Source organism: Microcaecilia unicolor, chromosome 13 (assembly GCF_901765095.1).
Source record: "Microcaecilia unicolor chromosome 13, aMicUni1.1, whole genome shotgun sequence".
Lineage (NCBI taxonomy): Eukaryota > Metazoa > Chordata > Amphibia > Gymnophiona > Siphonopidae > Microcaecilia > Microcaecilia unicolor.
In genome coordinates, this window is record NC_044043.1 from 97999137 (window position 1) to 98010455 (window position 11319).

An 11319-nucleotide genomic window follows, 5' to 3' on the forward strand; every position below is an offset into this window, starting at 1 on the left:
GGGCAGACTTATACGGTCTGTGCCAGAGCCGGTGGTTGGGAGGAGGGGCTGGTGGTTGGGAGGTGGGGATAGTGCTGGACAGACTTGTACGGTCTGTGCCAGAGCTGGTGGTTGGGAGGAGGGGCTGGTGGTTGGGAGGTGGGGATAGTGCTGGACAGACTTATACGGTCTGTGCCAGAGCCGGTGGTTGGGAGGAGGGGCTGGTGGTTGGGAGGTGGGGATAGTGCTGGGCAGACTTATACGGTCTGTGCCAGAGCCGGTGGTTAGGAGGAGGGGCTGGTAGTTGGGAGGCGGGGATAGTGCTGGGCAGACTTATACGGTCTGTGCCAGAGCCGGTGGTTGGGAGGAGGGGCTGGTGGTTGGGAGGTGGGGATAGTGCTGGACAGACTTGTACGGTCTGTGCCAGAGCCGGTGGTTGGGAGGTGAGGATAGTGCTGGGCAGACTTATACGGTCTGTGCCAGAGCTGGTGGTTGGGAGGTGGGGATAGTGCTGGGCAGACTTATACGGTCTGTGCCAGAGCTGGTGGTTGGGAGGAGGGGCTGGTGGTTGGGAGGCGGGGATAGTGCTGGGCAGACTTATACGGTCTGTGCCCTGAAGAGCACAGGTACAAATCAAAGTAGGGTATACACAAAAAGCAGCAAATATGAGTTATCTTGTTGGGCAGACTGGATGGACCGTGCAGGTCTTTTTCTGGCGTCATCTACTATGTTACTATGAGATACAGTGTGGAAATATATGAGGTGGGCATGGAAGCAGCTACATAAGTGAATAAGAGGTGACTTTGTTGTGTCACCCCCTGCTTCCCAGAGGGAAACCCTGATTTTATAGCCAGAATGGGGACCTCTAGGTGGAAGGCATAAAGGTTGGTATACATTCCAGATGTTCTAGCTGCCCAGTCTTCAGTGTTACTGCTTCAGGTATTGCAAGCATCCCATAATATGCATACTACAGATCGATTTGCTCATATCCAGCTCACTCTCTATGTTTATAGCCCTGCTGAAACTCTCCTTATCTTTGGCTAGAGCCCAAACTCTGAATCAATGTTTGCTGATTAAAGAGCAGCAAAAGCTTAAACATTGGTTACTTCCGGAGCTCTCCTATGCAAAGTTAGCTCTTGCTTAGGGATTGATCTGGGTTGTGACCTTGATACTGCTGTTATTAAAGCCAATGTTACCTTGATCTCACTTAATACAATTTTCAGAGAATTGGAATATACATTTTTTTACTGTGGGTGTGTATACACACACACACACACACACACACACACACACACACACACACCCATGCAGGCTTATTAAAAGATAGCAGCTGTCCCAAATGTAATTTCCTGAGGGCAACATTGGCACATATACATTTTGCAATGTCTCAAATTATTAGGATTTTGGAAGCAAATATACACTTTACTGACTCACACACTACAGACCTCTATACCTTTCCAACCAGTTTGTTATCTACAGGACAATTTTTGTCACTCATGCAACAGGGGGGTCTCTGAATTGTGTCTAGCTAAGGCGATATTTATATTTATTTATTGCATTTGTATCCCACATTTTCCCACCTATTTGCAGGCTCAATGTGGCTTACACTATGCCGTAGTGGCGATATCGGAATTAGAAATACAGAGTGGTATTGCATTAAAGTTCATAAGTGACAGAGTACTTTAAGCAGTCAGGTTTAGAGAGTTCATTTCCGGAATGAGAAATAAAGTCGTATTGCGTTAACGTTCAATGGTGACAGAGTAAATTAAGCAAGTTCAGTTTTGTCCAGTTCTGGTATATTATTGGTGAAACAAGCTATTTTGTATAGACAAGAGAGATGCCTGTGCAACCACACTTCAACAATGGAAGGATTTACCGCAATATTCAAAACCATTTAACCAGCCAGGAATGGCAACTGACCAGTTAAATGGCAATTAATCTGGGCGTCTAAATGGCAGATAACGTTTGAGCAAGTGCAAAGTGATGCATATGGGAAAGAGGAACCCGAATTATAGCTATGTCATGCAAGGTTCCACATTAGGAGTCACAGACCAAGAAAGGAAGTCAGTGTCCTCAGAACGTTGAGAGTGAGTTTTATTATATAGGATTTATATTCATCTGATCCCACAGTACTCCGCAGATTACAATAAAATCATCCTTAAAATAAATAAATAAAAAAAAACATAAAATTGTTACTCCCTAAAGAGATGGTGAAAAAGTCAAGTCTCCATTAGGCATTTAGAAACTGTGAGATCAATTGTGAAATGAAATTCAGTAGGGAGGAGTTTCCAGAGCAAGGAAAGGACAGAGGGCACATCTCCTTTCTGCAAGGGATCGTAGCCTGAGCAGGGGGCACAGGTCTCCTTCATAGACAGCACAGATTACACAGCCAGCGTGAAGCACAGGTTTCCTTGAAGAGGATAACAAAAAAGCCTGTTTGTGGCAAGGGTGGTAGATAAAATCACAATTAGACTGCATTAGAGGAACTTAAGAGCAGACTTCATTCTTTATTAGGCTGCTCATTATCTGCCAGCTGCTGCCAGGATTAATATTTGCAGAGGGAAATAAAATTATTGCGAAAAAAATAAACAGAAATGTCGGCAAGCACTGGAACAACTATCCATAAAAAACAAAAAAAGTTTAATGTGCAGCCTAGGCCAGAGGAAAGGAGGGAGACATAAGCAGTGTTCCTACGATGGCACCTGCTGGCCAAACAGAGAACTGCAATAAAAGCAGTTTCTGGGGAAACTGCCTGCAGCTATTTCTGTCATTGGAGGTCTTCCTATTTTGTGCCCTGTATTAAACAGTGTTATAGAGTAACTAAGTAAACGTAACTAGGTTGTGTGCTTAAGTAAAAGTTTTGTTACTTTTACTTGTAAAGAAGTACAGGATAACATTAGTTACTTTTACTGAAATAAAAATTTTGCCTATTTTTTTCTACTTTTACTCAAGTTACATCTGATGCTTGCAGTTAAAAGTAAAAACGAAAGGGAGATGTAAATGATAATTCCTCAGTAAACCACATCACGCAAACAGTGGATCGTCTCATCTTAAATTTTGCTGCTCAGTGAATAGAAGATAATGTAGGGGGAACCATAAAAGTGGTGTACTGGAGCATGGAGCATCTGGCAGCACACAAACAGCTGCTATCAAATGACTGAGCAGACCTAGTGAACCGGTGGAAGACCTGTCGCCTCTGCATCAAATGCCAAAAATCAACAGATAGGACAGAAGACAGCCTCATAAACACCCCATCAGAATGCATATGTACGCCACTCGGGAATAGAAGCAACCAGGGACCCCTGTGAAAAATGGAAATGAGTGCTGAAATCTGAGAAGCAGGCAAGCTCGACCTTCAGAAATGGAGTTGTGCTACCTAGTGAGACAACTAGCTATGCTCTCCACCTGTCAAGGCAGAGCAGTGCTCACACTATTCCCTCCTCCGGCCACTCCCACCCCCTTATCCTTTGCTCATTTCAACCTTCCCCCTCCTGCCTCTCCTACCCCCTTTCTTACTTGCCCATCCCACCTATCTGCGTATCTCCATCATAATTCTGTTATACCACAGCCTGTACTCTCTCTGCAATACCTTGTAACCCCTATTACTACGTAAGCCGCATTGAACCTGCCTCGAGTGGGAAACAGCGGGGTACAAATGTAACAAATAAATAAATAAATAACATGCAGATATGGACTAAAATGATAGCGGGGATGGGACGACTTCCCTATGAAGAAAGACTAAGGAGGCTAGGGCTTTTCAGCTTGGAGAAGAGACGGCTGAGGGGAGACATGATAGAGGTATATAAAATAATGAGTGGAGTGGAACAGGTGGATGTGAAGCGTCTGTTCACGCTTTCCAAAAATACTAGGACTAGGGGGCATGCGATGAAACTACAGTGTAGTAAATTTAAAACAAATCGGAGAAAATCTTTCTTCACCCAATGCGTAATTAAACTCTGGAATTCGTTGCCGGAGAACGTGGTGAAGGCGGTTAGCTTGGCAGAGTTTAAAAAGGGGTTAGATGGTTTCCTAAAGGACAAGTCCATAAACCGCTACTAAATGGACTTGGCAAAAATCCACAATTCCAGGAACAACATGTATAGAATGTTTGTACGTTTGGGAAGCTTGCCAGGTGCCCTTGGCCTGGATTGGCCGCTGTCGTGGACAGGATGCTGGGCTCGATGGACCCTTGGTCTTTTCCCAGTGTGGCATTACTTATGTACTAACCATGCTCTACCTACAGAGATGAAAGTGTGTTCCATGCCCTCGAGGTGGGAGAGGGACAGAGCCCAAGGTGGAGGGGGGGGGGCACATTTTGGTCGCTGCCTTGCCGCCCTGCCGTTCCACACCCATTGCCGCCACTGAAGCACCAACCCCCCCCCCCCCCCCCCAAAGCACCGCCGCTGCAAATATCTTGGCTAGCAAGGGTCCCCAATCCCCGCCAACTGAAGACTTCATCCAGCGCTGGTCTCTGGCGCCGCAGCATTGCCTGCCCTCTCTTCCCCTCACCTCCGGCGTGCTCCTTTTAGAGAAACTGAGCATGCTCAATTTCACTAAAAGGAGTGTGCCCGACATGAGGGGGAAAAGAGAGCAGGGCAGGCAATGTGGTGGCTGAACCCGCCGCAGACCAGCGCTGGATGAAGTCTTCAGCTCGCGGGGTTGGGGACCCCCGCCAGCCAACCAGGGGCACAGAGCAAATTGGGGGGGGGGGGGGGCCAGGCCCTCATGGCCCCATGAAGCTACTCCACTGGTTCCATGTGCAAAGGCGGAGTTGAAGTTCCGAGATGGAACCACAGCTCATATTCACAGAAATGGAGCTACGTCTTGTAAGCAGAGATGAAAGAGCACTTCATAGTCAGGGATGAAGCTGTGTTTCATATGGAAAGATGGAGGTGCAATCTCTAATTAGAAATGCAGCTGCACCTCATATCCAAAAACGAAGCTGTACGCTATATACAGAGAGGAAAAGCATGTTTATGTTTACTTAGATATTTATATACTGCCTTTCATAAAATAGTCAAAGCAGTTTTACAATTCAAAACAGAAAGGAACTACAAAATAGAGAGCAGAAAAAGGAAACAGTAAGCACAGAAAAGAGATTAAAACACCAGCAATGTAATTGTCTCGGGTGCCACCGCCACCGGGAAGACCCAAACCCAGGAGCCTACTCAGTCAATGAATGCAAAAACAAAACGGACTCAATGAGACTCTGAAACTGGGGGTAGGACGTCTCAGAACGGACATCCAAGGGAAGAGAATTCCAACGGAAGGGTGTGACAGCAAAAAAATGCGGACTCGAGTCTTGCTAAATATAATGTGGGAGTGGTAAGTTGATGACCCAAAGAGGAGTGGAGTGCCTGCACAGGCCTACTGTTGCCATCCATGGGGGAAGGTCCTCCTTCAATGACACGGTTCCATACACATTACTGGGCGTCACACTGACACACAAAAATTCATAGTAGTCTTATGGAAGGAGAGTTTAAAATTAGTTATGTGGCAATATTTTTTTAAATGTATATCTAAGTCAAGAACTGTGTAAAAAAAAAACAACCTAAAAATGCAATAAATTAAGACAAAAGAGAAAAGCAGTCTATGAAGACCACCACAAAAAGCAAAAGTAAAAGCCAGAAGTGCAAAACCCCTACGAGAGAAGTTACACTGGCTCCCACTCAAAGAGCACATCATGTTCGAAGTATGTACCCTGGTACATAAAATCATCCATGGCGATGCTCCAGCCTACATGTCAGACTTGATAGACCTACCATTCAGGAATGCTAAAAAAAAATCTTCTCGCACATTCCTTAATCTTCATTTCCCCAACTGTAAAGGTCTGAAGTACAAATTAATGCACGTATCAACCTTTTCTTATATGAGCGCGCAGCTCTGCAACGCACTGCCACGTAACCTGAAAGCGGTCTATGAACTGACCAGCTTCCGGAAACTGCTAAAGACCCATCTCTTCGACGAGACTTATCACAAAGATCGAGTCATGTGAAACTCCCACTTACACCATGAATGTAAATTAATGCCTTATGTTTCTTACTTTTATGGAGTGGAGGAGTGGCCTAGTGGTTAGGGTGGTGGATTTGGTCCTGGAGAACTGAGTTCAATTCCCACTTCAGGCACAGGCAGCTCCTTGTGACTCTGGGCAAGTCACTTAACCCTCCATTGCCCCATGTAAGCCGCATTGAGCCTGCCATGAGTGGGAAAGCGCGGGGTACAAATGTAACAAAAATAAAATAAAATAAATATTCCATTACCATTCAATCCAAACCCTTCTGTAACTCCAAATGTTTAACCTCTCCTCATTGCCACTATCCATGATGTATTGTAAGCCACATTGAGCCTGCAAAGAGGTGGGGAAATGTGGGATACAAATGCAATAAATCAAACATATAAACGGCGAGTGACCGTACTCACTCGCAAATGCGCAGTAGAGACTTCCCTCTCTGTCCCGCCCCCGCGTCAATACGTGATGACGGGGGTGGGACAGAGAGGGAAACTGCGTTCCCCCCCCCGAGGTCGCCGCCACCGGTAACCCCCCCACCTCGAGTCGCCGCCGCCACCACCCCTCCACCCGAGGTCGCCGCAACTGGTGCCCCCCCCACCCAGAGTCGCCTCTGCCGCCACCTCTCCACTCGCCCCGTCTCATCGCTATTCAACTTACATCTCCGCAGCAGGCAGATCAGCTGAGCTGCCGTTGGCCTTCCTTCCCTGCCTGTGTCCCGCCCTCGCCGACGTTACGTCACACGAGGGCGGGACACAGGCAGAGATCGAAGGCCAACGGCAGCTCAGCTGATCTGCCTGCTGCCGAGGTTTAAGTTGAATAGTGATGAGACGGGGCGGCAAACTCGGGGGGGTACCGGGGGCGGCGGCGTTGGCGAACTCGGGGGGGGGGCGGACAGCGGCGACCCACCAGCCCGTTTTAACGGGCTCAATGGCTAGTATAAATATAAACTAAGTTAAATATATTTCAGACTACAAGTTAATACTAGGGCTTTTAAGAAATAATCACAAAATTGCCTCACCTGCTCCCTACCGTTAGTCGCTTTAAGGTTTCCATTTCTCTATCCCCAATTAATTCTACTGTTTTCTTATTTTCTTCATGGAAAACTTGGAAGCAAGTGTTTCAGAAGATGTGTCTGTTTCTTTGGGAATCTCACCATTGGATGTCGTTCCTCCCCCCCCCCCAAAGCACTCACTGCTGTCCGTTACTGAGGTTCAGTTAAGGCTGAGGAGCAAGATTGCTAAAGACTCCAGGGATTCCGTTATTATGAGAACATTTCCCTACACTGTACCTCTCTCAGTGTTTTGTACAGATCTCGGAGTCCTCGGGGGGGAAAGAAAAGAAATGTACACTGAGAATTAAAATAAGCGTAGGAAGACGCTACAGGCATGAGGTTAAGAAGACAGGGAACTCAGTAAGGGAACTGCGATTATATTTGAAAGCTACTTTTATTTCAACTTTGAAAGGTATTTTATTTGTTCACGTATATCAAATCCAATTGAACCAATATAAAAAGGGACGCTTTTCAATTACTATACAAAGCATGCAGTCCAGGCATAAACTTTAACCCATAAAAACAGGTATTTGATAGCCTTGAAGGCTGCAAATGGGTGAGGTATGCATGCAAATCTATTGTATTAATAATATTCTAGAATTTTCAATGTATAATAAAGGTTTGTAAACTGCTGCATAGTTGTGGATATATATTGTATTTTTGTTATACAAGTATCTTGGAATTAGGATTTCCCCGTTGAGAGTATACGTATTAATATTCATTAAAGAAAACCCGAACTGTTTGCAGCCCCCAAGGACTGAAGTGAACGCCACTGTTCCGTTAATCTTTCTTTGTAATGCTTTATTTTACATTTTGTGTGAATAAATACAGAAGACTGAAACCTTTCGTTTATTTATTTACTAGTAAAAAAAGCCCATTTCTGTCAGAAATGAAACGGGCGCTAGCAAGGTTTTCCTCGGAGTGTATGTTTGAGAGAGAGTGTGTGTGAGAGATGGAGAGTGTGTCAGAGAGAGTGTATGTGAGAGACAGAGAGTGAGTGTGTGGCCCCTCCCCTCTCTCTTTATGGTCTGAGGCCCCCCCTTCCACCCCCACCTCTCTGGTCTCAGGACCCCCTCACCCCCTCCCTCCAGCCACCCATGTCCAGTGACACTACTCTCTCCCTGCCCCCTCTCCAACCACCCAACAACCCTGCTCTCTCACCTGCCCCTCCTTAATCCACCCAGGTTATGTAACCAATTCTTCGGGGCAGACAGGAAAGATCCCCGGTCCTGCCTGCCCGCTACTGGTGCTGACGCTTCCCCGCTGCCGGATCGCTGTTCAAAATGGCCGCCGAGACTTCCAATGGCGGACTCGCGAGACTTCTACTGAAGTCTGAGGCCGCCCTTGTAAGTATCGGCGGCCATTTTGAACAGCAATCTGGCAGCGGGGGAGCGTCGGCGCCAGCACCAGCAGCGGGCAGGCAGGACAGGGGATCTTTCCTGCCGGCCCCGAAGAATTGGTTACACAACCTGGGTGGATGAAGGAGGGGCAGGTGAGAGAGCAGGGTCTTTGGACATGGGTGGCTGGAGGGGGGGCAGGGGGAGAGTAGTGTCGCTGGACATGGGTGGCTGCAGGGGGGGCAGGGGAAGAGGAGGGTCACAGGACATGAGTGGCTGCAGGGGGGGCAGGGGAGAGGAGGGTCGTTGTTTGATGCGCCGCTCCCTGCCACTTGCTCCGCGTGTTTCCCTACTCCTCCCCCTGCCTGGGAATCAGCTACTCCGAAGGCGCCATGGACACAGGCAGGCACATTAGAATGTTTGTGGCGAGAATTATTATGTAGGATTTGGATTTTGCTCACACCTTTTTCAGTAGTAGCTCAAGGTGAGTTACATTCAGGTACACTGGATATTTCTACTACTACAACTTAACATTTCTAAAGCGCTACTAGGGTTACGCAGCGCTGTACAATTTAACATAGAGGGACAGTCCCTGCTCAAAGAGCTTACAATCTAAAAGACAAGTGAACGGTCAGTCCGATAGGGGCAGTCAAATTGGAGCCGTCTGGCGGGCTCACAATCTAATAACTTAGGCAACAGAGGGTTAAGTGGCTTGTCCTAGATCACAACACAGAACACATAAGCTGTCTGTCACTTTGAGACATTTAAGTGAGATTACAGTCTTTCAGAAACAGCTCAAGCGGCATTGTCTTTATGCAGGCCTTTGGTGTATAAATGCAAGAGTTTATTTTATTTTGCTGGCAGCTGTTTTAACAGCATGTCTAGTAGGCATAATTTGTTTTATATTTGTTCTGTTTTATGAATATGAATTTTTTTCTTTACTGTACTCCACTTAGGTTGTAACAGATGATAAATGACAAAAATAAATACATAAATGACAGCAGAAAAAGGCGGAACTGTCCCGTGAGCTACTACTGAAAAAAAAAGGTGAGAGCAAAATCCAAATAAAATAAAATATCCAGTCTGCCTAGCAGGGGCGTATCTGCGTGGGGCCACAGGGGCCTGGGCCCCCGCAGATTTCGCCCCGGACCCCCCCTACCGCCGTCACCTACCCCCGAGGTCCGCTTCCTCCTGCCGGCATTTTAAAATATTGCTTCAGCTGGCGGGGGACCCCAACCCCCCGCCAGCCCAGCCGCGGTCTTCTTTAACTTCTTCATCCTCGTCGTACTGAAAGCTGCATGCATCCTTAGTTCCAGTTGGACGGAGTCTGACGTCGCAACGTATTGCTACTACTACTACTACTATTTAGCATTTCTATAGCGCTACAAGGCGTACGCAGCGCTGCACAAACATAGAAGAAAGACAGTCCCTGCTCAAAGAGCTTACAATCTAATAGACAAAAAATAAATAAAGTAAGCAAATCAAATCAATTAATGTGGGCGGGAAGGAAGAGAGGAGGGTAGGTGGAGGCGAGTGGTTACAAGTGGTTACGAGTCAAAAGCAATGTTAAAGAGGTGGGCTTTCAGTCTAGATTTAAAGGTGGCCACGGATGGGGCAAGACGTAGGGGCTCAGGAAGTTTATTCCAGGCGTAGGGTGCAGCGAGACAGAAGGCGCGAAGTCTGGAGTTGGCAGTAGCGGAGAAGGGAACAGATAAGAAGGATTTATCCATGGAGCGGAGTGCACGGGAAGGGGTGTAGGGAAGGACAAGTGTGGAGAGATACTGGGGAGCAGCAGAGTGAGTACATTTATAGGTTAGTAGAAGAAGTTTGAACAGGATGCGAAAACGGAGAGGGAGCCAGTGAAGGGTCTTGAGGAGAGGGGTAGTATGAGTAAAGCGACCCTGGCGGAAGACGAGACGGGCAGCAGAGTTTTGAACCGACTGGAGAGGGGAGAGGTGACTAAGTGGGAGGCCAGCAAGAAGCAGATTGCAGTAGTCTAAACGAGAGGTGACAAGGGTGTGGATGAGGGTTTTGGTAGAGTGCTCGGAAAGAAAGGGGCGGATTTTACGGATGTTGTAAAGAAAGAAACGACAGGTCTTGGCGGTCTGCTGGATATGCAACGTCAGACTCCGTCCAACTGGAACTAAGGATGCAAGCAGCTTTCAGCACGACGAGGATGAAGAAGTTAAAGAAGACCGCAGCTGGGCTGGCGGGGGGTTGGGGTCCCCCGCCAGCTGAAGCAATATTTTAAAACGCCGGCAGGAGGAAGCGGACCTCGGGGGTAGGTGACGGCGGTAGGCAGGGGAGGGAGGGTTAACGGCGGTAGGGGGGAGGGTTGACGGCGGTAGGGGGGGGGGCGGCGGCCGGGGGGGGGGGCTATAATGTGCCCCCTCACTCTAGCCCCTGCCACCCCCTACCGCCGAACCTCAGATACGCCCCTGCTGCCTAGTTGCAATTCTTCCATTTTGAGTACATGAGCATAAATTGACAGAGATGGATGGCAGTAGATTTACAAATTTGAGGCACCAGTTGCAAGGACCAGAGTCCCACTTCATCAGATGCATGAAGTTCAAGACATAAGTACATAAGTACATAAGTACATAAGTACATAAGTAGTGCCATACTGGGAAAGACCAAAGGTCCATCTAGCCCAGCATCCTGTCACCGACAGTGGCCAATCCAGGTCAAGGGCACCTGGCACGCTCCCCAAACGTAAAAACATTCCAGACAAGTTATACCTAAAAATGCGGAATTTTTCCAAGTCCATTTAATAGCGGTCTATGGACTTGTCCTTTAGGAATCTATCTAACCCCTTTTTAAACTCCGTCAAGCTAACCGCCCGTACCACGTTCTCCGGCAACGAATTCCAGAGTCTAATTACACGTTGGGTGAAGAAAAATTTTCTCCGATTCGTTTTAAATTTACCACACTGTAGCTTCAAC